Source organism: Coenobita brevimanus, chromosome 101 (genome assembly GCF_032717465.1).
Source record: "Coenobita brevimanus isolate Jiangsu-jjx chromosome 101, ASM3271746v2, whole genome shotgun sequence".
Classification (NCBI taxonomy): Eukaryota; Metazoa; Arthropoda; class Malacostraca; order Decapoda; family Coenobitidae; genus Coenobita; species Coenobita brevimanus.
The window spans coordinates 46,039,130-46,058,467 of NC_137054.1; the positions used below are offsets into that span (position 1 = coordinate 46,039,130).

Consider the following 19,338-nt stretch of genomic DNA (forward strand, 5'->3'; position numbering starts at 1 on the left):
CCCCTGTACAAGAATAAAGGTGAGCGACGTGAGTGCAAGAATTATCGTGGCATAAGCTTACTGAGTGTTGTAGGGAAGGTATATGGAAGAATTATTGCAGAGAAGGTAAGTCAGATATCAGAAGTCCTAGTGAGTGATGAACAGGGTGGCTTTAGGAGTGGCAGAGGATGTGTGGATCAAATATTTGCAGTGAGACAGATAGGGGAGAAGGGTTGTGACAAGGACTGTAAGTTGTTTATGGCACACTTAGGGATCTGGAAAAAGCATACGACAAAGTAGACAGCGAAGGATTGTGGAAGGTTTTGCACATGTACGGTATAGATGGTAAGCTGCTAGGTGCCGTCAAGAGTTTTAATAATGGCAGTGAAGCATATGTAAGGGTAAATGGGCATCTGAGTAAATGGTCCACGATCAGTGTGGGCGTGCGACAAGGTTGTGTGATGTCCACATGGTTGTTCAATATATATATATATATATATATATATATATATATATATATATATATATATATATATATATATATATATATATATATATATATATATATATATATATATATATATATATATATATATATATATATATATATATATATATATATATATATATATATATATATATATATATATATATATATATATATATATATGGATGGGGCCTTGAGAGAAGTAAACACACGAGTAATGGAGAGGGGGATGACGTTGGTAATGAATGGTGATGGATGGAATATCTCAAATATATTGTATGCTGATGATGCAGTGCTACTTGCGAATACGGGACAAGAACTTTGGTAGACTAGCGCAGAGTTTTGCTGATGTTTGTGAGCGTCGTTCCTTGAAAGTAAATGTAGAAAAGAGTAAAGTGATGGTAATCAAGAGAGAAGGTGACTCCCACTGTGATGTTACAGTGAATGGAGAGAGACTGGATTAGGTGAGGAAGTTCAAATACCTGGGTACAGTCATGGGATGGAGAGGAAAATGTGCAAAAGAAGTAGAAAGTAGAGTGACACAAGGTAGGAAAGTAGCTGGTGCTATGAAGGCCTTGATAAGAAACAGAGGCTTGAATGTTACAGCTGCACGAGGCTTACTTGAAGGGGTGTTAGTGCTAACTTTAATATTTGGATGTGACACTGGTGTGGCATGAAAATGAAAAGTCAAGAGTAACAGCAGTGGAGATGGGACTGCTGAGGAATGTCTGTGGAGTACAGAGAATGATAGGATACGAAATACTGTGATTCGTGAAAGAAGCAGAGTGAAGAAGTCTGTGGACACCAGAATCGAAGAGAGTGTGCTGAGATGATATGGTCATGTGGAGAGAATGGAAAACAATAGAGTGATGAAAAAGGTATATCTGAACGAATTGGAAGGAAGGAGGAGGCGAGGTTGGCCATGGAGGTGGACGATAGCGAGGAAGAGAGGTATGGAAGTCGGTGAGGCTAGGAAACTGACAAGAGATCGAGCTTGGCTGGATGAATGTTATGAGAAGAAGTGCATGATCAGGGATTTGACACTCCTTTTTAATGTAACAGCGTTCGGATTGAGTCTGTCGGATACATTTATAATGTGAAAGTTTTTTGGCGTATCAGATAAAGCCATATATATATATATATATATATATATATATATATATATATATATATATATATATATATATATATATATATATATGCAGAGACTTCACTTCACCGTGAAGATATGTATGCAGACTAACCACAGGAGAAATGAACGGAGCGACAGTGAGTACTTTCGTATATTACATCTTCAGACAGAGTGAGACAGAAACCTAAAGGGTAGAGGTGATCATTGGATGCTTTGTGCTGAAACAAACCACTACTCTGTTGGGCTGTCCTTACACTGTATTTATGTTGTGAGATTCTAGTTTCCAAATCTTTTCCAGATTGTCCTATGTAAAATTTGTTACAGCTTTCACATGGGATTTTGTAAACAACGCCTGAATTACTGAAAGGGCTGTTCTTGATGAGGGTTTTTTTGATGGTGTTCTCATATTTGAATACTACTTGTACATTGAGTTTCCTCAGTATGTGAACAACATCAAGAAAATTTTCATGGAAGGGGAGGACAAGGGTTCTTTGAATTTTCTGGCGATCTGGCTTATTAGGTTTCCCTTCAAGGAATCGTTTCTTGGCTGTATTGTGGCACTGAGTTAGTATGCTTTGTGGATATTTTAGCTTCTTTCCAATACTCTGAATCATTTTTAGTTCATCATCTAAAAATTCTGGGTCTGAAATTCTATATGCTCTTAGGTACATGGATATGAACACAGATCTTTTTACATTAATATGATGGTTTGAATAGTAATGAACATATGACATAATATTTGTAGGTTTTCTGTATACCTTAGTCTTCAAAACATTTTGGTCCCTGATAACTTTTACATTAAAAAATGGCAATTCATTATCCATTTCCATCTCATGAGTAAACTTAATCGATGGAACTAACGAATTTAATTGAAGGAGAAATTCATCAATGGGAAGACTGTTAGGCCAGAAGCACAGAATATCATCGACGTATCGGAGCCAAACCATGTTTTGCTCCTTTACGGAGGTCAATAAATGTTTCTCAAAGTATTCCATGTAAATATTTGTCATTTAAAGAACCCTTGTCCTCCCCTTCCATGAAAATTTTCTTGATGTTGTTCACATACTTAGGAAACTCAATGTACAAGTAGTATTCAAATATGAGAACACCATCAAAAAAACCCTCATCAAGAACAGCCCTTTCAGTAATTCAGGCGTTGTTTACAAAATCCCGTGTAAAAGCTGTAACAAATTTTACATAGGACAATCTGGAAAAGATTTGGAAACTAGAATCTCACAACATAAATACAGTGTAAGGACAGCCCAACAGAGTAGTGGTTTATTTCAGCACAAAGCATCCAGTGATCACCATATTGACTGGACAGGCTCCAAGATTCTAGCAAGATCAAAAAGCTTAGATGAAAGAAATGTAATAGAATCTTGTCTAATTTCTGGCACATATGAAAAGAATGTAAACATGAGCTATGGTCATTTTACGTGTGATAGATTGTTAACTGAATTAATTTTAAAGCAGTATCCCCCAGACTAACACGTGATTGTTCCCTGTCATCTCCTGGTGGTGTGGTGACACCTTTATGGGACACACCAAGCATTAATCCTCTAGGTCTTAAATTAAGCAGCAGTATTTATCCCCTTCCCCCTCCCTCCCACTCCCCTTTCCTCCCCTCCTACTCCCTCCTCCTTTGTCACGTGCATTTTTAGATTCAGGTCATCCTTTGTTGTGTTCCACTCCCTGCTGCAGGTGACCATAAGTTAAGCAGCAGGTAAAAATTCAGGTCATCCATTGTTCTGTGTGCCACTACCTGCTGTGGGTGTGCATAAAATACCTCTACCCTTTACGATTCTGTCTCACTCTGAAGATGTAATATACGAAAGTACTCACTGTCGCTCCTTTCATTTCTCCTGTGGTTAGTTTGTATATATATATATATATATATATATATATATATATATATATATATATATATATATATATATATATATATATATATATATATATATATATTATACCTAGGCTTTTCCCCAAAAAAGTTTCGTAGCCGAGATAGGCCGACGCACTCAACAAATTACGTATCTTCACACACATTGTATCATAACCTCTTAGGGGGAGAGGAACCGTTCCTTCCCACCACACCGTACGAGGGTCAACTACACAGTGCAATCCGGCGACATATGCAGCAGGGCCTGACAACAGAGCTGGTTTACCCCTACCAGATCATAATGGGCCCATCCCCTTCCCCGTACCTGACCTGATCAAAGCTGATCAGACCAGATGCGGGAGAACATCCCGTCGGGTCCGTGATAGTATTTATGCATTCACAATTTCCTTCCATTCATCTCTATCACGTGCAGCCATTCTTCCTTGCTCTACAGACATCCCACTCACATCAAACTCTTAACACTGTCCATCCATCCTATTCGTGGTCTTCCTCTAAATCATACACCTCTCACATCAAATCCACATATCTATTTCACCAATCGCTTTTCATCCATTCTCTCCATATGCCCAAACCACCACAACGCTCTCTGTTCATCTTGATCAGCCATCTCTCGCATAACTCCAGTTCTCCTTTGCACTTCATGATTTCGCTTGATCTATACACGTCACCCGACACGTACTCCTTAGACACCACATCTCCATTAGATTCAGCCTCTTCCTCTCTGCTACACCCATATTTCATGTTTCAGCCCCATATAACGCAGTCGGTATACTGCCTTCTCATAGAGCCTTCTCTTTACATTCATTCTAAACGAACGAAATCTAAACACTTTTCTCATTCCTCCCAGCACCTTTCCTTTATTCATTGTAAACTGCACCTCTACATCTATTCTTCCATCCACAGCAGCATGTGACATTAAATACTTAAAACACTCTACGTACTCAAGAAACTCACCATTCAAAACTACATTCATCCACCTACCATCTGCCAGCCTCATACACTTCATCACTTCTCATTCACTCTCATTTTCCTCTATTCACACATCCTTCCAAATTCCTATACCATCTGTTTCAATCTCTCCTCCGAATCAGCCACCAGTTCAATATCATCTGCAAACAGCAGCTGATTCAGATTCCATTCTCTACCATCAGCATTCACCAGACTCAAACCTTTACCTAACACTCTTGCATTCACCTCCCTTACAACACTATCCATATCAATATTAAACAACCAAGGCAACATCACACATCCCTGCCGCAGACCCACTCTTACAGGAAACCAATCACTCACAGTATTTCCCACTCTTACATATGCCCTACTATTTATGTAAATTTTTTTTACTCCTTTTAGTAACCTACCATCGAGTCCATACAGTCTCAAAATAGTCCACAAAGCCTCCCTCTCAGTTCTATCATATGCTTCTCTAAATCCATGAACACCCCAAACACATCCTTATCTTTCAACAAAAACTTTTCACGCTCCTGTTTCACAGCAAGCACCTGATCCACGCATCCCCTTCCTCTCCTAAAACCACACAGCTCATCAACAATCACTCCCTCTGTACCCTCTCTTTCTCACTCATAATTATCACCCTTACCTTTATACAACGGAACCACACACTAAGGCCTAGTCAATTGACACCATACTACTCACAAAACACACAGTCAGCAATCGTACTAACCACTCACCAATAGTAGATCCACAACCTTTCAAACATTCCACGGCACACCCATCCATACTTACAGCTTTCCTCGCATTCATCACCATTACTGCCTCCTGCACTTCCTGTATCGTGATAAAAGAATCATTCAACTCCCCAACACATAAATTCTTTGCTCCCATCTATCTGCCACAATCTCAACCACCCTTTCCTCCTCTACATTCAACAGTCTTTCAAAATACACTACTCATCTCTTCCTTACTGCATCCATCTCAGTTAACATCTTTCTATCCCCTGCTTTTATTCGATCTTCCTTCACAGACTCTTCCTTTCGCACCCTCTTCACCTCCTTGCAAAAAATTTTCTAAATCTGTTGAAAATTCTCAGTCACCCTCCTACCCAGTCTCACATCTGCTGCCATTTTAGCGTCACGCACAGCACTTCTCGCCCTATTCTTCTTTTCCTTATACCTCTCATATGACACGTCATCCTTCCTCTTCAGCCACGCTTCATATACATGTCTCCTCTCAGCTACGGCCATGCGTACTTCCTCGCACCATCATTCACTACCCTTTCTTACATAACCACTCACTCGTCTCACAGTATACACCTCTTAGGCTTACCCCACCATAGCACCCTTAAACAACTGTCATTCTCCCACCACACTGCTACTTTCCTGATCTTTCACTGCATTCCACTCATATTTCAGCTTTTTCTGATATTCTCTCATTTTCTCCCTTTTATCCAACTCTCACCTGCAAAACCTCCCTGCTACACCCAACGCTCCTTGTTCTCACACACCTCATACCTACACCCCAACTTTCCCTCCACCAGGTAGTGGTCAGACATACTTCCACCCTCCCCTCTCAAAACCCTTTCATCCAACAATCTTCCTCTTACATTCCTGGACACAACCACATAGTCCATCAATGCTCTGTCAACAACTCTTCCACCCTCCTGTCTCACCCATGTATACTTATAAATATCCTTATTCTCAAACAGCGTATTTCCAATCACCATCTCTCGCCCAACACACATAACTATCATTCTTTCCCTATTATCATTTCTTCCAGGCACACCATGCATACCAACGACACCTTCAACTGCTACATTTCCCACTCTAGCATTCAGATCTCCCATCACTACCACATTCACATTTGCTCCAAAACTCTGCAGGCACTTATCAACATCATTCCAAAAAAACTTCCTCTCTTCTTTATCCCTTTCACTACCAGGCCCATATGCACTCACAAATACCCACAACTTACATCCAAATTTCATTTTCATTCACATCAGTCTCGATGACACCTCTTTCTATTCTCTCACACCCTGCTGCACTGCCGGGCTCACTAACGAGGCCACTCATTCCCTCGCTCCTTCTCTATCAGCACCTGACATCCTTCCAGTCACACTTCCAAACTTAGATTCACCTTTCCCTTTCATCTTCGATTCACTCAATTCAAACACATCCACTTTTTTTTTCTCTCTCTCACACACACACACACACACACACACATATATATATATATATATATATATATATATATATATATATATATATATATATATATATATTGTTACATAGCCTATGATTTCATCATCCTTTGTATAATTCTAACGTACAGTATGCTGCATGTTTGATCACGATTCGCCACGTGGCTTCCACAGTGACCAGGCTTGCGTGTTCTACCTCACTCCCCCCTTCTCCCCCTTATAGTAGAGTAAGTCGTTCTTTCTGTTGTTCAGAGCAGGAGTGTCAACTCTTCGTCCTCTGTGCCTTCGTTTGCGTGTCCTTCTTGCAAGTTGAATCAGGCTCTGCCAGCCCCTTATATAATGAGCTCAGTCTCTGCATTACTTACCACTTAGATCTCATTCTGTCCACATCTCTGTCCTCCCCTGTATAGTGTATTATTAGTTTTGTGAGTGCTCAGGAAGTCTCCAACCATCTAGCTGCTGTATAATTTGAAAATAAGTGTTATTACCATTTTTCTTGTACTGTATAGCATAAGGCAAAGTTTTCGCTGTCAGCCAGTATTAGTAATATTTTGTATCTGTAATAATATTATATCTTGCTTTAACTGAGCACTATCCGGTTTTCTCATTTTATCAGGGCTGACTTAGATAAATTTGCTCTTGTTAAATTCGTGTTAATAGAGGCTATTGCAGTTAACCATATATGTAACCTGTTTTGCCATTACATTATCCTTATAAGTCCTGAATGTTTAGTTGTTAGTGTAAGCATTAAATTTTAACTTGTAATTTTACCTAAGTCTTTTGTTTTGAACCTGGAACTTTGCGGGACAGTAGCGATTTTAGTATTCTCACTTGAAGTGTTCATTATCTCTCTCTGTTCCGTAACATAAATTTGGCGACCTCTTTTCAGGATATTCAGGATATTATCATAAGGATATTGCTTGATATTTTGTGGCTGTGATTTATTCATGATGTCTACTATTACTAATCTTGATGAAGCCAAAGATTTTTTGTCAAATGTGCAAACAGTGTGTGATGTAGAAAACAGAACAAAGAATGAACTTAAGCTTGTTGCTCAACAATTGGGAATTGCTGTTCGCTCTCATCATTCTAAAGATCAAATTGTTGACATGATTAATAAAAGCTTGTTTAATGTAACTCCTCCAGATGAGCAAACGCAGATTGAAATAGCTAAATTACAGCTAGCCCTGCAGGAGGCTCGTGCTAAGGAGGCTGAGTTTCATGCTCGTCCTAAGGAGGCTGAGTTTCAGGCACGTGCTAAGGAGGCTGAGTCTCAGGCTCGTATTCAGGAGGCACAGGCACAGGCACAGGCTCAGGCACAAATTGAACTTGCTAGGATTCAGGCAGATCATGAGTATCGCATGAAACAAGGTGGAACTGGATCATCTAGCTCTGATGATTTTGATGTGGCTAAAAATGTTAAACTTGTCCCTCCTTTTAATGAATTTGATTTAACGAAGTATTTTCAGTTGTTTGAGAGGGTAGCTACAGGTTTTAATTGGCCCAAAAAGTATTGGCCAGTACTCCTTCAGAGTGTTCTCACCGGTAAAGCTCAAGTAACTTATGCATCTTTGCCTCAGGATCAATCTGATAATTATGATGTAGTTAAGAGCTTGATTCTTAAGGCCTATGAGCTTGTTTCTGAAGCCTATAGAGTAAAATTTAGGACAACTTATAAGCAAGATAAGCAATCCCATGCTGAGTATGCAAAAATCAAAGAAGAACTGTTAGAGCAGTGGTTAAATTCTAAGAATGTAAATTCTGATTTTGATAAATTTAAGCAGATGATTTTGCTGGAGGACTTCAAAACGTGTATTAATAAAGATGTAAGCCTATATCTTGATGAAAAAAGAATAGATAATTTGTCTGAAGCTGCAGATTTAGCTGATGAATATGTTCTCACTCACAAGAGATATTCTAAAGAAAAAAGGAAAGCTGAGAGTAAGTACGTTGCCTCTACTCAGAGTACAGGTAACAGGAAAGAGAATAAAGATGATGTTTCCCAGGAAGTAAATACCAGCTCCACCTCTATTTCAGAAAAATAAATGTACTTATTGTAGTAAGCTTGGTCATACTACGGAGAAATGTTTCAGGAGACAACGTGATGTGAACAAAAAGGAGTTTTTAAATATTCAGTCAGTTGGTCTAGTGTCCACCCTTGAGAGTTCCCAGAATACTTTAACCGAGTTAACTGAACCTGCTTTGAGGGAAAAATTAAATTCTCATGATGAAGCTCCTCTTTTGAGCAGTAACGTGGGTGACACTCTCAAGAGTTCATGTGCTAATTTCCTGTCTGATGGTTTTGTCAGTCCTCTGGACAGTAATGACAGGAAATCAGTTAAAATATATCGTGATACAGGTGCTTGCCAATCCCTTATGCTGACCAGTGTTCTAGGCTCTAATGTTACTTCCTCTGATGAAACTGTAATCTTACAAGGTGTAGGGAATAATTACTTCTCTGTCCCTCTGCGCAGAGTGAATTTAGAGTCTGGTTTTGTTAATTGTTCCGTTATGGTTGGGTTGGTTGAGACACTCCCAATGTCAGGTATAACTTTCTTACTTGGAAATGATATTGGTGGAAGTCAAGTGTGTCCAGCTCCTCAGTTGTCTAGTGAACCAGTGACTGCGACCCAGGATTGTGATGTCCCTGATGTGTTCTCTGCATGTGCTGTCACTAGGGCTAAGTCTAAAGTTATTAGTGACTTAGAGGATAATGATGATGATGATGTTATCCTAGCTGACACTTATCTTCCTAATTTGGACCACTCCCCAGATGAGGCAGTACCCCGTAGTGTTGATAATTTGTCTCATCAAGAGTTGGTTGAGTCGCAGGTTGCTGACCCTGAGTTGAAAGATCTAGCTAACTCTGCTGTCAGTGAGGAAGAGTCAGCTGGTGCTTCTACTTGTTATTATATAAAGTCAGGAGTACTTATGAGAAAGTGGAGACCCCCAACAGTATCAGTCGACTGTGAATGGGAGGTTGTACATCAAGTTGTCATTCCTCGTGTTTGTAGGCAGGATATCATTAGAGTGGCTCATGATTCCAGTTTGGCAGGACACCTTGGAGTGAGGAAGACTGTGGCACGCATTTTGAAACACTTCTACTGGCCAGGTATCTTCAGAGATGTTTCCTGGTATTGTAAGTCTTGTCACACCTGTCAAGTTGTGGGGAAGTGTAATCAGACCGAAAAGGTTGCACCTCTAGTTCCCATTCCTCCTTTTGAGGCGCCATTCACCCGTGTGTTGGTGGATATTGTGGGCCCTCTTCCTAAGACTTCTTCAGGATTTTCTTATGTGTTGACCCTGATTGATATGGCTACTCGTTATCCTGAAGCCATTCCACTTAGAAGTATCTCAGCAAAGAACGTGGTTAAGGAAATGCTAGGGTTCTTCACTAAGTTTGGTCTGCCCAAGGAGGTACAGTCAGACCGGGGAAGTAATTTCATGTCCAATGTTTTCAAGCAGTCTCTGAAAGAGTTGGGCATCACCCAGATCACGTCTTCAGCTTACCATCCCCAGAGCCAAGGAGCGTTGGAGTGATATCATCAAACACTCAAATCGATGCTCAGGAAATACTGTTTGGAACATCAGAAAGACTGGGATAAAGGTCTTCCATTCGTTGTACTTGCCGCAAGAGAATCTCCAAATGAATCACTGGGCTTCTCACCCTTTGAACTACTGTTTGGCCATGAAGTAAGAGGACCCGTTAAGCTACTCAAGGAATGCTGGCTGTCGGAGGAAGATGACGTCAACCTGCTGGAGTATGTGATGAAGTTCAAAGAACGGCTGTCCACTGCTTTACAGCTGGCGAGAGAGAATTTAGGAGCTGCTCAGGAGAAGATGAAGACTTGGTATGATAAGAAGTCCAGGTTACGCCATTTTCAGCCAGGAGATCAGGTTTTGATTCTGCTATCGGTGCATGGGGAACCTCTTCAAGCCAAGTTTAGTGGTCCTTATTTCGCGGAGAAGAAACTCAGTGATGTCAACTATGTCATCGCCACACCAGATCGTAGAAAGAACAAGCAACTTTGTCACATCAACATGCTAAAGTTATATCACAGGCGGGACGAAAATAACCCACTCTGCACTGTAGCTGTTCCACCCGAGTCTGCAAGTGAAGTTCTCCCATGCAGTATGAGTCTGAGTGATAGTTTGGGGAATAATCCTGATATCATGAATGATCTCCAGACTAAGCTTTCTCATCTAGCTCCCAAGGAAAGGCAGGAGTTTTCGGCATTACTGCAGGAGTACCTGCAAGTGTTCCGTGCCACTCCAGGAAGAACCACTGTGTTGATGCATGATGTCGATGTTGGAGATGCAAAGCCAATTAAACTGCCTCCTTACCGTGTGAACCCAGTGAAAGTTCCTCTCATCCAGAAGGAGCTTGGCTACCTGTTGGACCACAAGATGATTGAGCCCTGTCAGAGTGAGTGGAGTTCTGTCACTCTAGTCCCTAAGCCAGGTGGGTCACAGCGGCTTTGCATCGACTACAGATGTGTTAATCAGATAACCAAAACAGACACTTACCCTCTCCCTCGCGTGGAAGATTCCATAGACAAGATCGGAAAGGCTAGGTACACAAGTAAGTTTGATTTGTTAAAGGGATACTGGCAAGTACTTATGACTGAACGTGCTAGGGAGATCTCATGTTTTGTAACACTAGGAAAGACTTTTGCATGTTCTGTAATGCCATATGGTATGAAGAATGCACCAGCCACTTTTCAGAAGCTCATGAATGTTGTAACAGAGGATTTGGCAGGGTGTGTTGTTTATATTGATGTTGTATTAATCTTCAGTGACAACTGGAATAATCACCTATGCCATGTCAGTAAAATTCTTGAGCGTTTGGTTCAGGCTAATCTTGTAGCTAATTTATCAAAGTGTGAGTTTGGTCAAGCTAAAGTTCAGTACCTTGGGTACGTAATTGGTGATGGACACGTTGCACCACCAGGAGCTACGGTTCAGGTTATAAGTGATCTTTCCCAGACCTAAAAGTAGGAAAGAGCTACAAAGATTTTTGGGAATGGTAGGTTATTACAGGAGATTTGTTCTTAACTTTTCAATTCTTGTATCACCACTTACAGACCTACTGAAAAAGGGAGTTAAATTTGTCTGGACCGATAACTGTGAATCCTCTTTCAGTAAACTTAAAGCTATCCCATTAAGTCAGCCAGTGCTCGCTACTCCAAATTTTGCTAAGCCTTTTAAGATGGCTGTTGACGCAAGTGATACAGGAGCTGGGGCTGTTTTGCTGCAAGAGGATGATCAGGGTATTGAACACCCTGTATCTTATTTCAGTAAGAAGTTCACTCCACCTCAAAAGAACTACTCAACTATTGAGAAAGAGCTTTTGGCCTTGATTTTGGCTTTACAGCATTTTTCATTTTATTTGTGTTCTGGTTTTGACCCAATAGTCATTTATACCGATCATAACCCAATGAAATTCCTTAGTAAGTTTAAAGATAAAAATCAGAGATTGACAAGATGGAGTCTACTTCTTCAGGAGTATTCATTAGTCATACAACATGTCAAGGGGAAAGAAAATGTTATTGCAGATTGCTTATCTAGACTTTAGACAGATTGTTTTAGAGTAATAATAAATTTCCTTTGTAAATTTTTTTTTTTTTTTTGTGGGGAAGTGTTACATAGCCTATGATTTCATCATCCTTTGTGTAATTCTAATGTACAGTATGCTGCATGTTTGATCACGATTCGCCACATGGCTTCCATAGTGACCAGGCTTGCGTGTTCTACCTCACTCCCCCGTTCTCCTCCTTATAGTAGAGTAAGTCGTTCTTTCTGTTGTTCAGAGCAGGAGTGTCAACTCTTCGTCCTCTGTGCCTTCGTTTGCGCGTCCTTCTTGCAAGTTGAATCAGGCTCTGCCGACCCCCTATATAATGAGCTCAGTCTCTGCATTAGTTGCCACTTAGATCTCCTCATTCTGTTCACATCTCTGTCCTCCCCTGTATAGTGTATTATTAGTTTTGTGAGTCTCAGGAAGTCTCCAACCATCTAGCTTATCTTGCTTTAACTGAGCACTATCCGGTTTTCTCATTTTATCAGGGCTGACTTAGATAAATTTGTTCTTGCTAAATTCGTGTTAATAGAGGCTATTGCAGTTAACCATATATGTAACCTGTTTTGTCATTACATTATCCTTATGAGTCCTGAATGTTTAGTTGTTAGTTTGAGCATTAAACTTTAACTTGTAATTTTACCTAAGTCTTTTGTTTTGAACCTGGAACTTTGCGGGACAGTAGTGATTTTAGTATTCTCACTTGAAGTGTTTATTATCCTCTCTGGTCCATAACAATATATATATATATACATATATATATATATATATATATATATATATATATATATATATATATATATATATATATATATATATATATATATAATGAATGTCTAAAAATAATTTGCCATGCCCAATATCTGCCAGACGCCTTAATAATCACATATAAAACAAAGTGTTTTAAAGATTTGTTTTGATCTAATGGAACCGAGGAACTCTCACAGCTTCATTTTTTTTTTTTAAATTATCGCACTGAATTTGTTGAACCCTTGATCACAGGTGGTAATGAATCTCCTTGATTACTAGTTAATTCAATGTTATCCTTTGCATACACTTGGCCAATAAGCGAGCTGAAAATGGTTAGAGATCTTAGTTAGATTTACTGTGATACTGTGTCCTTGCATAATCTTAAGGCGAGGCTTATATCAACACTAAAACATACCAATACAATCCTTATGAGAAGGGTATACAGAATCCATATTCAGGCATGACTCAAGCACACAGAACCAACACTTGTTAGAGCAACTTTACATTATCGCTTCGTGACGTAAGTCAGGCTGTTGTAAACCTTTTGGCCTTGATCCAAGAGTATATCTGATTATGTTTGAGAACATTCTGATTAATTGGTAATCTGGGAACAACAGAAATCTTTTATTCATAATACTTTACTATTGACTAAATCTCTTTCATGGCACTCATACTCAGTTAGCCTGTCCTGGTTTCCACCACCAAGGATTAAAGCAGGGGTTCCCAATCCGTGCGTCACGACCCCTCAGGGAGTCGCGGAGGATTGGCTGGGGGGTTGAGAAGCCCTTGGAGAACTTGATAGCTTTGGAAGAAAAACTTGGTACATCATCAGGAACGTTACCAAAACTTTCATTTTGCTAATACTCCAGTAACCTAGAACATAAAACAATGCTGTGCCGATGGAGTAGGCTATAGTTTTCGCATGCTCTTTTCGTTGTATCATGGTTAGGCTATTATTGTTCACATCTACTTTTTAGTTAATACTTGTATGTGTGAGGTGGTTCAAGAAATTCCGCGTGTCGATGTGTCTGACAGCCTCGGGCAAGTAATGGAAGTGTCCCTGTCATGAGTTATTAGTACCCCTTTGTGGAATTTGTCACGTCACTGATTTCGTGATTAATTTTGTTGTAGTTACTCTACATTATACATAATTTTGTCATAATAATAATATAGCGTTGTTTTTATACTAAACCTGATACATAGATATACACTCGAAAAGTCGAAATTCATTTCACTGCAACAGTAGTGAAGGCCTCGTACGAAGTTACATTGATAATTGCCAACTGAGGGGACACTTATCAAACCTTAAATATTGAAGATTATGAAGCTCGTTCTCAGGGAAGCCTAGCAATTTGAAGATGATGAACCTCGTTTTCGGGGAAGCCAGCACGAAGAAGATGCAGCAAGTATCTGTCGAATAACACTCTTCATAGGCGTATCTCTTAAATGTGTATGGATGTGAAATAGCAGGTTTTAGATGAAATCATAGCTTGTCCGTTGTTTTCAACCAGAAGAATCAATGGATGTGAGTTCATGTTCCCAGGTGCTTCTATTCTTGAGGTACATTCATTCATACATATAAGAAGAAGTCTTGTTCTGTAATGCACTTGAAACCACTAAAAAAGCTGATGACGTCATGGAATCGTTCTACCTGTTTTCATAAGTACGTCTGCAGTGGGGATGGGGAAACGTGCGGGGTTTGTACGGACGGAGCACCAGCTATGCTAGGATCGAGGTCAGGATTTCAGACAAAAGTGAAGGAGCTGGCCCCCCAAGCTAAGGGCATCCACTACTTGATCCACCGCAATGTTCTCGCCAATAAAATTCTTCCGCCTCTCTGCGGGAAGTGCCCGATTCTCTGATTAGAGGTGTCAGTTAGGTGAAGGCTATGGCAGTCAACACTTGTCTGTTCAAAGAACTCTTCAAAGACATGGATGCTGACCATGAGGTCCTTCTCTTCTATATGGCTGTACAATGGTTGTCGAAAGGGAACATTGTGAATCATGTCTTCGAGATGAAAGATGAAATCATCAAGTTCTTTCTGAAAGTAAAAGAAAAGAGAGATCTCCTGGCTCATTTCCATGATCAAACGTGAAATAAAAGGGTTGCATACCTGGCAGACATTTTTGACCAACTAAACAAGCTGAATTTGAAACTTCAGGGAAGGGAAACACACGTTCTCTTATTTCAAGACAATCTGCGGAGCTTCATATCCAAGCTTCAGAACTGGCGTCAAAAAGTCAGTTTTGGGAACGTCGCCATGTTTCAAAAACTGCGGAGTAATGGATGAGTCTGAGGGAAAACTAGATCAGTTCCGGAAGGATGAGATTACCAGACACCTTGAGTCCCTAGAAAAGGAATTCCAGCAATGCTTCCCTGAGCTCACAGAAGAGAAGGCACTGGTAAGAAACCCTTTTTCTGCTGAACTTGACGTATCCAGCAACCTCAACAAAAGATGATTTCTTTGATCTACGGAACGACTCTCCAGCGTTTGATCTGTTCCAGAAAATCAGTGATTCAGTTCTGGTGCACTATGCATTAATCACATCCCAAAGCCGGCAGGCTGACCCTCTGTGTTCTTCCATCTGCCTCCTCCTACCTCAGCAAGGCTGGATTTTCAGCCCTCGTTCACATCAAAACGAAGACCAGGAATGGCCTGGGTGTCGAGGATGACATGAAACTGGCTTTTAAAAACACCCCGCCACGAATTCCAAGAGCTACTACTCAGATGCAACCCCAACCGTCCCACTAGCTAGGTCTGAGAGATGATGATATGTTAGTGATAACGATCATGAGATGTGTGACGATGGATGGCAGTGTGAAGAAATTATTAGCTTGGTTTCACCACCAAATGAAAAATTCCACAGATTTTACAATGTGTTTTTTTTTTTTTTATTTATGCAAGGAAGAAGGAACGAAAGGCTAGAAGCCTGCAAGATTGTTCCCTCCAAGAAAAAATGAAAACAATACAACAGAGAGCCAAATTCAAGATCGGTTCATTTAGAGATTCCTGGACACACTGCTTTAAAGATATACAGACAGAGGAAAGATCCAGGGTTGACCTGTTGCATACATGATGGACTGGGGGTAACGGTCAACTCTTGAATTAGAGACCTGGACAGAAAAAGGATGAAAATTTGCTGCTAGATGGGTGTTACGCGCCCACCGTGGTGGTGGAAGGATGCAAGCAGACAGTTCAGAGGAGCAGTGACCATTCAAGTAGCAATGAAAAAAACAGAGATCAAGATGCCACTACAACAAAGAGATACAGTAGGAGGAGGAGGAGGAGAGTTAATGAGATGAAAAGCCTTTGACTCCACAAACAGAAAAGCTGTATGTGGTGAGCTTCCCCACACATGAGAGTTGTTCTCTACACAGGGGCGAATAAACCCCGTGTATACGTAAGTATGCAGGGGTAAATAAGGTGTGGAGTTGGCTTAGCACATCTGATCTCTTGAAAGCGGATTTTACAAGAGAGGTATATGATGTCTCCAATATGTATCCCGAGAAAATGAAACTCCAAGTATATTCAAAGATGATGAACGATTGAGCTGGGTATTGTTAAAAATTAGAGGATATTCCTGTGGTTGATTTAGACGCGTCCAAAGATGTAAAAACTGAGTTTTTGACGCATTAAAAACAACAAGATTACCCCAGTCAAAGATATTATAAGGGTCAAACATTAAGTGTGCCATAGTCTCGTCCCTTGTTTGTTGATGTAACCGCTGAGATAGACTCTGTTGGAAGTGTATGGATTGGTGAAGGGTGGGGTCATCAGCGTATGTATGAATATGTTTAGATGTACAGCTTAGGTCATTGATGAATAAAATATAGAGAGTTGGCGATAGGATAGCTACCTGAGGAACACCACTATTGATAGCCCTAGGAGAAGAACGGTGGCCTTCTACAACAGCAGCTACAAAACGACCAGAAAGGAAGCTAGAGATCAAGGCACAGATAGAAGGATAAGTGCAGTTTGGAATTTAAAGATTTATGCCAGTCTCGATGGAAAGCCTTTGAGATGTCATGTGCAATGGCTAAACTTTCGCCAAAGTCCCGAAAGAAGGATGACCAGGAGTCTAAAAATAAGGTGAGACGATCGCCAGTGAAGCGTCACTGGCGGAACCAATACTGACGATCGGAAAGAAGGCTATGGTAGGAAAGGTGTTTTATTTTATTTTTTTTTTTTTAGGACAGCTTCAAAAACTTTAGAAATACAGGATGATAATGCAACTGGATGGTAGTTAGAGGACTGGGAGTGGTCACTTCTTTGGGACAGGCTAAATGAGAGCACACTTCCAGCAAGAAGTCTTCCCTCCTTTCGGGAGTTTGGCGAAAGCTTTGCCATCACACTTGACATCTCAAAGGCATTCGATCGAGTCTAACATAAATCTTTAAATTCCAAACTACCCTCTTACTGTTTCTATCCTTCTATCTGTGCCTCGATCTGTAGCTTCTTTTCTGATCGTTCTATAGCTGCTATCGTAGACGGCCACTGTCCTTCTCCTAGAGCTATCAATAATGGTGTTCCTCAGGGCCCTTGTCCTATCACCAAATCTCTTCCTTTTATTCATTAATGACCTTTTAAGCTGTACATCTAACCCTGTCCATTCATATGCTGATGACTCCACCCTTCACCTTTCCATTCGGTTCCCACAATGTCCATCTCAGCAGTTACTTCAACAAACAAGGGATGAGGCTGTGGCACACTTAATGTCTGACTTGGCTCGTATCTCTGACTGGGGTAAAAGTAATCTTGTTGTTTTTAATGCATCAAAACCTCAGTTCTTACATCTTTTCAACCAGATAAAATCTTTCACAGGATAACCCTCTAATTTTTAACAATGTCCAGCTCAATCCTGCATCGTCTTTAAACATACTGGGGGTTTCATTGTCTCGGGATTTATCTGGGAAAGAACATTACCTCTCGTGTAAAATTTGCTTCCAAGAGATTGGGTGTACAAAGCGGACTCTGTAGCTTCTTTAGTCCTGCAGAGTTGTTGACTTTTTACACGGATTTTATTCGCCCCTGTGCAGAGAACAACTCTACTGTGTGGGGAGGCTCCTCATACACAGCTCTTCTGAACAGGGTGGAGTCAAAGGCATTTCGTCTCATTAACTCTCCTCCTTTTATTGGCTACCTTGTCTCTGTCTCTTTGCCGCACTGTTGGAACTTTATCTCTTTTCCATCGCTGCTTCAATGGTCACTGCTTCTCTGAACTGGCTGCTTGCATTCCTCCACCACTACGGCGGGCACGTAGCACCCGTTTAGCGACAAACTCTCATCCCTTTTCTGTCTAACTCTCTAATGTAAGAGTTAACCGCTACTCCCAGTCCTTCATGTATGCAACAGGTCAGCTCTTGAACTGTTTCCTTTTTTTTTTTTTTTTTTTTTTTTTTTTTTTTACCGCCAACCATCTCAAGTCTTTCAAACGCAGTGTGTCCAGGCAACTCTTAAGTTACCAGAAGAGGCTAGATGACTCCGTCGCTGATGCCTGTCCAGGATGTAATACAACATCCCATACTGTTAAGCACATTATGGAAGACTGCATTGCACACAATCACCTACGCCAACAACACAACATACACTCCTTGAGAGCTTTGTGGGAACGTCCTGTCTCGGCAGTGGCCTTCCTTAGGGACTCGGGACTGTTCGGCCAGACTTCCTAGGGAACAACTACTACTACTACTCGAAATTAATAGATCTTGAATTTGGCTCTCTGTTATCCTGTGTTTGTTTATTCTTGGAAGGAGCAGTTTGCAGGCCCTAGGCATTTGGTTCCTCCTTCCTTACATTAAAAGAAAAAGAAGGAGAGGTACGAGGTGACAGACAATGGCGAAAGAGTTTTCCTTGGCAGGGTGTAAGCACAGAAGCTCAGTTCTTGAGGACAACAGAAGGGTCACCATCAGGCCCATATGCCTTGTTAGTACTGGGGCCAGTGATGGCAGAAAATACATTAACTTAAGAAATTTTAATGTCAGCCATGAGAATGTCAGAGTGGTGGTGGTGGAGGGGGGGGAGTGATGGAGGAACAGCACCGGAATCGTCGAAGGTGGAGCTGGAGGAGAAAGTCTGAGCTAAGAGGTGTTCTGCTTTACCAGTAGAAACAGCTACTGAATCATGAATGCGGAAAAGAGAAGGGAAGGATGATGATGTAAAGCTGATAGAAAAGTTTTTGGCAAGGATCAGGAAGAATTTGAGTTTGAGAATTCAGGTCGTTTATTAAGAACTGATTTATTTTTTGCAGAGTGAAGGACAGATTTTGCACCATTTCTGGCAGAAACATAAAAGAGATGAGATTCAGGGGTGAGTTGGCTCCGGTACCTTTTGAAGTAATATTGTACAATTTGTAAGAAATTG

General features: G+C 40.7%; 1 protein-coding gene across 1 annotated transcript in view; it reads left to right on the plus strand.

The window, feature by feature from the left end:
• LOC145415018 (glycerol-3-phosphate phosphatase-like) overlaps positions 1 to 19,338 on the plus strand; it is a 319,700-nt gene that overhangs the window by 226,101 nt on the left and 74,261 nt on the right. The window lies entirely within an intron of this gene.